Below are 8,619 nucleotides of genomic sequence, written 5' to 3' on the forward strand. Positions count from 1 at the left end.
CTAGCTGATCCCTGCCCAGTTCCCTATATCCAGCTGGTTCATTATTGAAATCTACAGCACATTACAAGCCCTTTGGCCCACAATGTTGTGTTGACCATGTAACCTACTCTAGAAACTGCCTAGAATTTCCCTAGTGCCTAGCCCTCTATTTTTCTAAGCTCCATGTACCTATCTAAAAGTCTCTTAAAAGACCCTATTGTATCCGCCTCTACCACTGTCACTGGCAGTGCATTCCATGCACCCACTTCTCTTGGTGTGAATATCTTACCCCTGACATCTCCTCAGTACCTAATTCCAAGCACCTTAAAACTATGCCCATTCATGTTAGCCATATCAGCCCTGGGAAATAGCCTCTGGCTATCCACACGATCAATGCTTCTCATCATCATATACACCTCTATCAGGTAATCTCTTATCCTCCGTTGCTCCAAGGAGAAAAAGCCAAGTACATGCAACCTATTCTCATAAGGTACACCCTCTAATCCAGGCAACATCTTTATAAATCTTCTCTGCACTCTCTCTATAGCATCCAGCTGATTCCCTATATCCTGGTGCTTATATTCAGCTGATTCCATATATCCTACTCCTTATATCCAATTCCCTCTATCCAGCTAATTCCCTATGTCCAGCTCAATCGCTACATTCAGTTCCTGATATCCAGCTGATTCCCTGTATCCTCTTCCCTATGTCCCTATGTCCAGCTGATTCATTACTTCCAGCTGAACATAAGAAATAGGAACAGGAGTCGGCCATCTGGCCTGTCAAGCCTGCTCCGCCATTCAATAAGATCATGGCTGATCTGGCCATGGACTCATCTCCACCTACCTGCTTTTCCCCCATAACCCTTAAGGAGACTGAGGTCCTTTAACATCTGCCGGACGATGCTGAGGATGTTCTATGAGTCTGTGGTGGCCAGTGCTATCATGTTTGCTGTTGTGTGCTGGGGCAGCAGGCTGAGGGTAGCAGACACCAACAGAATCAACAAACTTATTCATAAGGCCAGTGATGTTGTGGGGGTGGAACTGGACTCTCTGACGGTGGTGTCTGAAAAGAGGATGCTGTCCAGGTTGCATGCCATCATGGACAATGTCTCCCATCCACTCCATAATGTACTGGTTAGGCACAGGAGTATGTTCAGCCAGAGACTCATTCCACCGAGATGCAACACTGAGCGTCATAGGAAGTCATTCCTACCTGTGGCCATCAAACTTTACAACTCCTCCCTCAGAGTGTCAGACACCCTGAGCCAATAGGCTGGTCCTGGACTTATTTCCACTTGGCATGATTAACTTATTATTATTTAATTATTTATGGTTTTATATTGCTATATTTCTTCACTATTCTTGGTTGGTGTGGCTGTAACGAAACCCAATTTCCCTCGGGAACAATAAAGTATGTCTGTCTGTCTGTTAACTCCTCTATATGCAAAAATCTATCCAACATTGTCTTAAATATATTTACTGATGTAGCCTCCACTGATTCATTGGGCAGAGAATTCCACAGATTCACCACTCTCTGGGAAAAGCAGTTCCTCCTGATCTCCGCCCTAAATCTGCTCTCCCAAATCTTGAGGCTATGTCCCCTAATTCTAGTCTCACCTGCCAGTGGAAACAACCTTCCTCCCTCTATCTTATCTATCCCTTTTATAATTTATACAGTATGTTTCTCTAAGATCGCCTCTCATTCTTCTGAATCCCAGCAAGCACAGTCCCAGGCAACTCAATCTTCCCTCATAGTCTCACCCCCTCATCTCCGGAATCAACCTGGTGAACCTCCTCTGCACTGCCTCCAAAGCCAGTATATCCTTCCTCAAGTATGGCGAGCAGAACTGCACACAGCACTCCAGGTGCGGCCTCACCAGTACCTGGACAGTTGCAGCATAACCTCCCTGCTCTTGAATTCAATCCCTCTAGCAATGAAGGCCAACATTCCATTTGCCTTCTTGATAGCCTGCTGCACCTGCAAACCAACCTTTTGTGGTTCATGCACAAGCACTCCCAAGTCCCTCTGCACAGCAGCATGCTGCAATCTTTTACTATTTAAATAATAATCTGTTCTTCCATTTTTCCTTCCAGAGTGGATGATCTCATATGTACTAACATTGTACTCCATCTACCAGACCCCTGCCCACTCACTTAACCTATCTATATCTTTCTGCAGACTCTCCTTATCTTCTGCACAATTTGCTTTTCCACTCAATTTAGTGTATTCAGCAAACTTAGATACACTACACTTGGTCCCCTCTTCCAGATGGTTAATGAATATTGTGAATAGTTGCAGGCCCAGCACTGACCCCTGTGGCACTCCGCTCACCACTGATTGCCAACCAGAGTAACACCCATGTATCCCAACTCCCTGCTTCTTATTAGTTAACCAATCCTCTATTCCTGCTAATATATCACCCCCAACTCTATGCATCCTTATGTGGCACCTTATCGAACACCTTCTGGAAATCCAAGTAAATAACGTCCATCTGTTCCCCTCTGTCCACTGCACTTGCTACATCCTCAAAGAACTCCACTAAGTTTGACAAACAGGACCTGCCTTTGCTGAATCCATGCTGCATCTGCCTGAGGATCCATTTCTTTCCAGATGCCTCGCTATTTCTTCTTTAATGTTAGCTTCAAGCATTTTCCCAACTACAGATGTTAAATTAACTGGCCTACAGTTACTTGTCTCTTGTCTACATCCTTTTTTGAACAGTGGTGTGACATTCACCATCTTCCAGTCTGATGGGACCTGAGTTCATAGACTTTTGTTCAATTATCACCAAAGCCTCAACTATAACCTCTGCTATTTCTTTCAGTACCCTGGGATGCGTTCCACCAGGACCAGGGACTTGTCTATCTTCAGGCCCACAAGTTTGCTCAGCATTACCTCTTTAGTGATAGCTATTGTATCAAGGTCTTTACCTCCCCTCACATCTATAACATCTCTCTGGCATGTTAGATGTGCCCTCCACCATGAAAATTAACACAAAATAGTCTTCCAAGGGACCTACATTCACTTTAGCCACCCTTTTCCACTTTATATAATTATAAAAACATTTACTAACCATTTTTATATTTTGTATTAGTTATTTTCATAATCTAGCTTCCCTTTCTTTATTGCTTGCTTAGTGGTATTTTGTTGCTTTTTAAAGTTTTCCCAATCTTCCAGTTACCCACTACTCTTGATGACTTTGTATGCACAAGCTTTTAGTTTGATACCTTCTTTTATTTCCTTAGTTACCCAAGGCTGGCTCTCCCCACCCTTATTGTCCTTGCTTTTAACTGGAATATAATTTTGTTGAGCACCATGAAAAATCTCTTTGAAGTTCTTCCACTGTCCCTCAACCGTCCCACCATACAGCCTGTGTTCCCGGTCTATACTAGCCAAACCCTCCCTCATCCCATTGTAGTCTCCACTGTTTAGGCATGATACACTGGTTTTAGATTGAACTATTGCACCCTCCATTTGTATGAGAAACTCAGTCATACTGTGATCATTCTAAGCAAGAGGAACCCTAACTACAAGATCACTAATTTTACCTGTCTCATTGCACAGGACAAAGTTCCCTTGTAGTTTCAGCGACGTACTGTTCAAGAAAGCCACCACAGATGCAATCTGTAAAGTCCGCCTCAAGACTGCCTTTCTCTATTACATCCTTCCCATAAAACAAATTGTCCCAATCCACTCCTTCTAAATTCTTTTGCATCTCCTCAAAGTTTTCTCCAATCAAAAATCTCAACCCTGGGTCCAGACCTATCCTTCTCCATAATTATATTGAAACTTATGGCATTGTGATCACTGGACCCGAAGTGCTCCCCAACACATACCTCCGTCACCTGACCTATCTCATTCCCTAACAGGAGATCCAATACTGCCCCTTCTCTAGTCGGTACCTCTATGTATTGCTGCAAAAAACTATCCTGCACACATTTTACAAACTCCAAACCATCCAGCCCTTTTACAGAATGGGCTTCCCAGTCTATGTGTGGAAAATTAAGATCTCCCACAATCACAACCCTGTGCTTACTGCACATATCTATTATTTCCTTACAAATTTGCTCCTCTAATTCTCGCTCCCCAAATACTTTTCCCATTCCTCAAGTCCATCAAAATAGCCTCCCTAGATGAGCCCTCTAATCTATCCTGCCAAAGCACCGCTGTAATATTTTCTCCGACAAGCAATGCAACACCTCCCCCTCTTGTCCCTCCGATTCTATCACACCTGAAGCAACGAAATCCAGGAATATTTAGTTGCCAGTCACACCCCTCCTGCAACCATGTTTCACTAATAGCTTCAACATCATATTTCCAGATATCAATCCATTCTCTAAGCTCATCCACCTTTCTTACAATGCTCTTAGCATTAAAATAAATGCATTTAAGAAATTCTCCACCTCTTCCTCTCTGTTTATCTCTAACGGTGCAAACAACTTTACTATCTTCTTTTTCTTCCTTCTCTCATACATCTGTTCCTACACTATGGTTCCCCTCCCCGTATCTAGTTTAAATCCACTGGAGCCTCTCTAGCAAATCTACCTGCAAGAATATTTGTCCCCCTCCAGTTCAGATGTAAACTGTCCCGCCGGAACAGGTTCCACCTTCCCTGGAAAACTGCCCAATTATCTATAAATCTGAAGCCCTCCCTCCTGCACCATGTCTTCAGCCACGTGTTGATCTGTGCTATCCTACTATTTCTAAACCTGCCTGCATGTGGCACTGGTAGCAATCCTGAGATTGCTATCCTGGAGGTCCTGTCCTTTAACTTGGCACCTAACTCCCTAAACTCACCTTTCAGGACCTCCTCACTCTTCCTACCCACGTCATTGGTCCCTACATGGACCACGACATGCGGCTGCTCACCCTCCCTCTTGAGAATACTGAGAACTCGATTTACAAGGATGTTGCCTGGATTGGGGAGCATGCCGTATGAGAATAGGTTGAGTGAACTCGGCCTTTTCTCCTTGGAGTGACGGAGGATGAGAGGTGACCTGATAGTAGTGTACAAGATAATGAGAGACATTGATCATGTGGATAGTCAGAGGATTTTCCCCAGGGCTGAAATGGTCAGCACGAGAGGGCAGTTTTAAGGTGCTTGGAAGTAGGTACAGAGGAGATGTCAGGGTTAGGTTTTTTATGCAGAGAGTGGTGAGTGCGTGGAATGGGCTGCTGGCAGTGGTGGTGGAGACGGAAGTGATAAGATCTTTTAAGAGACTCCTGGATGCCTACGTGGAGCTTAGACAAATAGAGGGCCATGGGTAAAGCCAGGGTAGTTCTAAGGTAGGGGCATGTTCAGCACAGCCTTGAGGGCCGAAGGGCCTGTATTATGCTGTAAGTTTTATGTTTCTGTGTTTCTATCTTTCTTTTTTAATCTTTTTATTAATTTTCAAATAATCATAGTAAGAAAACATAAAATACAGAGAACTTGAGAGTACATAATTGATAGGTTAAAGTACAAATACAAACAATTAATAATCCATATATGGTAGCCTCCCAAACTCATAGTAAGTTACAAAAAATGGGGGGAAAACACCCAAAAAAAGGAATTTTTTTTTTAAAAAACCTAACCATCATGGGCTAATATAATATATCAAATATACAACAGTAGTGTCTATAACTCCGCACCTCTATCCAAATAAGGTAGCAAGAATCAGGTTTGGGAAAGGTCAGCCTAACTCATATGAAAATGTTGAATAAATGGTCTCCGGGTTTCTTCGAATTTAACTGACGGATCAAAAATGACACTTCTAATTTTTTCTAAACTCAAGCAAGAAATAGTTTGAGAAAACCACTGAAATGTGGTTGGAGGATTAATTTCTTTCCATTTCAATAGGATAGATCTTCTAGCCATTAATGTAGCAAATGCAATCATCCGCCGGGCTGCAGGGGACAATTGACCATTGTGCACCACTGGCAAGCCGAAAATTGCAGTAATAGGATGAGGTTGCAACTTGATATTCAAAACTGTTGAGATAATACCAAAAATATCTTTCCAATAATTTTACAAGCAGGGACAAGACCAAAACATGTGAGTCAATGAGGCAATTTCAGAGTGACATCTGTCACAGATAGGGTTAACATCAGAGTAAAATCGAGCAAGTTTGTCCTTAGACATATGAGCCCTATGTACAACCTTAAATTGTATTAGGGCATGTTTGGCACAAATAGAAGAGGAATTAACTAACTGTAGTCTTTTCTCCCACTGCTCTGCAGATAAGAGACAGTGAAATTCTTTTTCCTATTCTTTCTTAATTTTGTCTGATATCTCTGGTTGTGTTTTCATAATCATATTATATATGACAGCAACTAAACCCTTCTGACAGGGATTCAGAGGTAAAAAGAATTTCCATAATGTCCATTGGACATAAATTCGGAAAGGATGATAGAACATTCTTTAAAAAATTTCTAATTTGTAAGTATCTAAAAAAATGGGTTTTAGGCAAATTATATTTATTGGACAACTGTTCAAAGGACATAAAACTATTATCTAAAAATAGATCACGAAAACATGTTATGCCTTTTGTTTTCCACAACACAAAGGCTTGGTCTATAAGAAAGGGCTGAAAAAAAAAGTTAGATATAACAGGGCTTGATAAGATAGACTTATTTAAGCCAGGAAGTTTACGGAATTGAAACCAAATTCGTAGTGTATATTTAACTATAGGATTACCGGTAGTTATTTGTTTATTCAATTTAGATAAGACAAAGGGAAGCGAAGATCCTAAAATAGAAAAGTTTCTATCTTTATCCACACTTTTTTACTTTATCCATACATCTCCAATCTGTTAAACCCACTCCCTTACTACTTAGTTTAAAGCCCTGTCCACAGCCCTAGTTATGCGATTCACCAAGATCCAGGTCCCATCATGGTTCAGGTGGAGCCCGTCCCAGTGGAACAATTCCCTCCTTCCCCAATACTGGTGCCAATTTCCCATGAATTCAAACCCACTTCTCCCACACCAATCTTGAGCCATGATTTAACTCTCTAATCTTTTTGACCCTCTGCCAATTTGCTTGTAGCTCAAGTAGTAATCCAGAGATTACTACCTTTTTGGTTCTGCTTTTTAATTTAGTCCCTAGCTGCTCAAATTCCCTCTGCAGAACCTCTTTCCTTGTTCTACTATGTAATTGATAGCCACATGGACCATGACAACTGGATCTTTCCCCTCCCACCGTAGGTCAGATAAGACGTCCTGATCCCAGACACCAGGCAGGCAGCACAGTCTTCAGGATGCTCTATCCCTGCAACAGAGAACTTTGTCTATTTCCTTGACTATACTACCCCAATTACCGCCACATTTCTCTTCTCTTCCCCCCCACCCCCCTTGAATAGCTCCCTGAACCACGGTGCCACAGTTCGGTTGCTCATCCTACCTACAGCCCCCACTCTCATCCACACAGGGGGCAAGAATCTCAGACCTGTTGGACAAGCTCAAGGGCAAAGGCTCCTCCAGTACTGTCTCTTGGATCCCACTACCCACCTCACTCACAGTCACACCCTCCTGTCCCTGACCACAGACTGAATTTGAGGCAGCCAATCTAATGGGTGTGAGTACCTCCTGAAACAGAGAATCCAGGTAACTCTCCCCCTCTCTGATGTGTCACAGTGTTTGAAGCTCAGATTGCGGGTCATCAACTTTGAGCCCGAGTTCCTCGAGCAGCCAACACTTGCTGCACATGTGGTCACCAGGAACCACAATGGGGTCCACCAGCTCCCACATCATGCAGCTACAGCACATCACCTGATCCTGCATCATCCCTACTTTATTTAATTAGCTGTAATTTAGTAACTTTTTATTCAACCACTACAAAAGTCTCTCCAGCTACTAACCTGTACCTCCTCACCAAAGCCTCAAGTTCCCACTCTATACTGGTCCACTCACACAATGGCTGCTCCGCTTTACTTATATTTGCTCCTGCGAATGAATTGTGAATTGATTGTCCTGCTGCTAATGCACCGAGCCCCACGAAGTGCTCGTTTTTAAAGATCTTCTTCCCGACCTGTGCGAAGCTCTCTCTGTGAATCGATTGGTCCACCACTAATGTGCTATATCCAGCAGATTCTCTGTATCCAGCTGATTTCCAATATACTGTTGCCTATTTCCAGTTGCTTCCCTACATCCAGCTGATTCCCTATATCCAGTTCCGTGTATCCATCTGATTCCCTATTTCCAGATTATTCCCTATATCCATCTGATTCCCTATATCCAGTTCCGTGTATCCACCTGATTCCGTATTTCCAGATTATTCCCTATACCCAGCTGATTCTCTATATCTAGTTCCCTGTATCCATCTGATTCTTTATATCTAGCCAATGCCCAATATACTCCTCCCTATTTCCAACTAATTGCCTATATCCAGATGATTTCCTATTTCCAACTGATTCCTATATGTAATTCCTAATAACCAGCTGAATCCATATATGCAGTTCCCTCTATCCAGCTGATTCCTATATCCAGTTCTCTGTATCCAGCTGATTCCCTATTTCCAGCTTATTCCCTGTTTCCAGTTGATTCCCTGTATCCAGCTGTATATCCAATTCACTATTGACATTATGAACCATTCATGCAGTTGACCCCCCACTTCCCCAGATTCATCCACCTATTCCAAATCCTGGCTGGGAATGTGTCT

Source organism: Hemitrygon akajei, chromosome 30 (genome assembly GCF_048418815.1).
Source record: "Hemitrygon akajei chromosome 30, sHemAka1.3, whole genome shotgun sequence".
Taxonomy (NCBI): Eukaryota; Metazoa; Chordata; class Chondrichthyes; order Myliobatiformes; family Dasyatidae; genus Hemitrygon; species Hemitrygon akajei.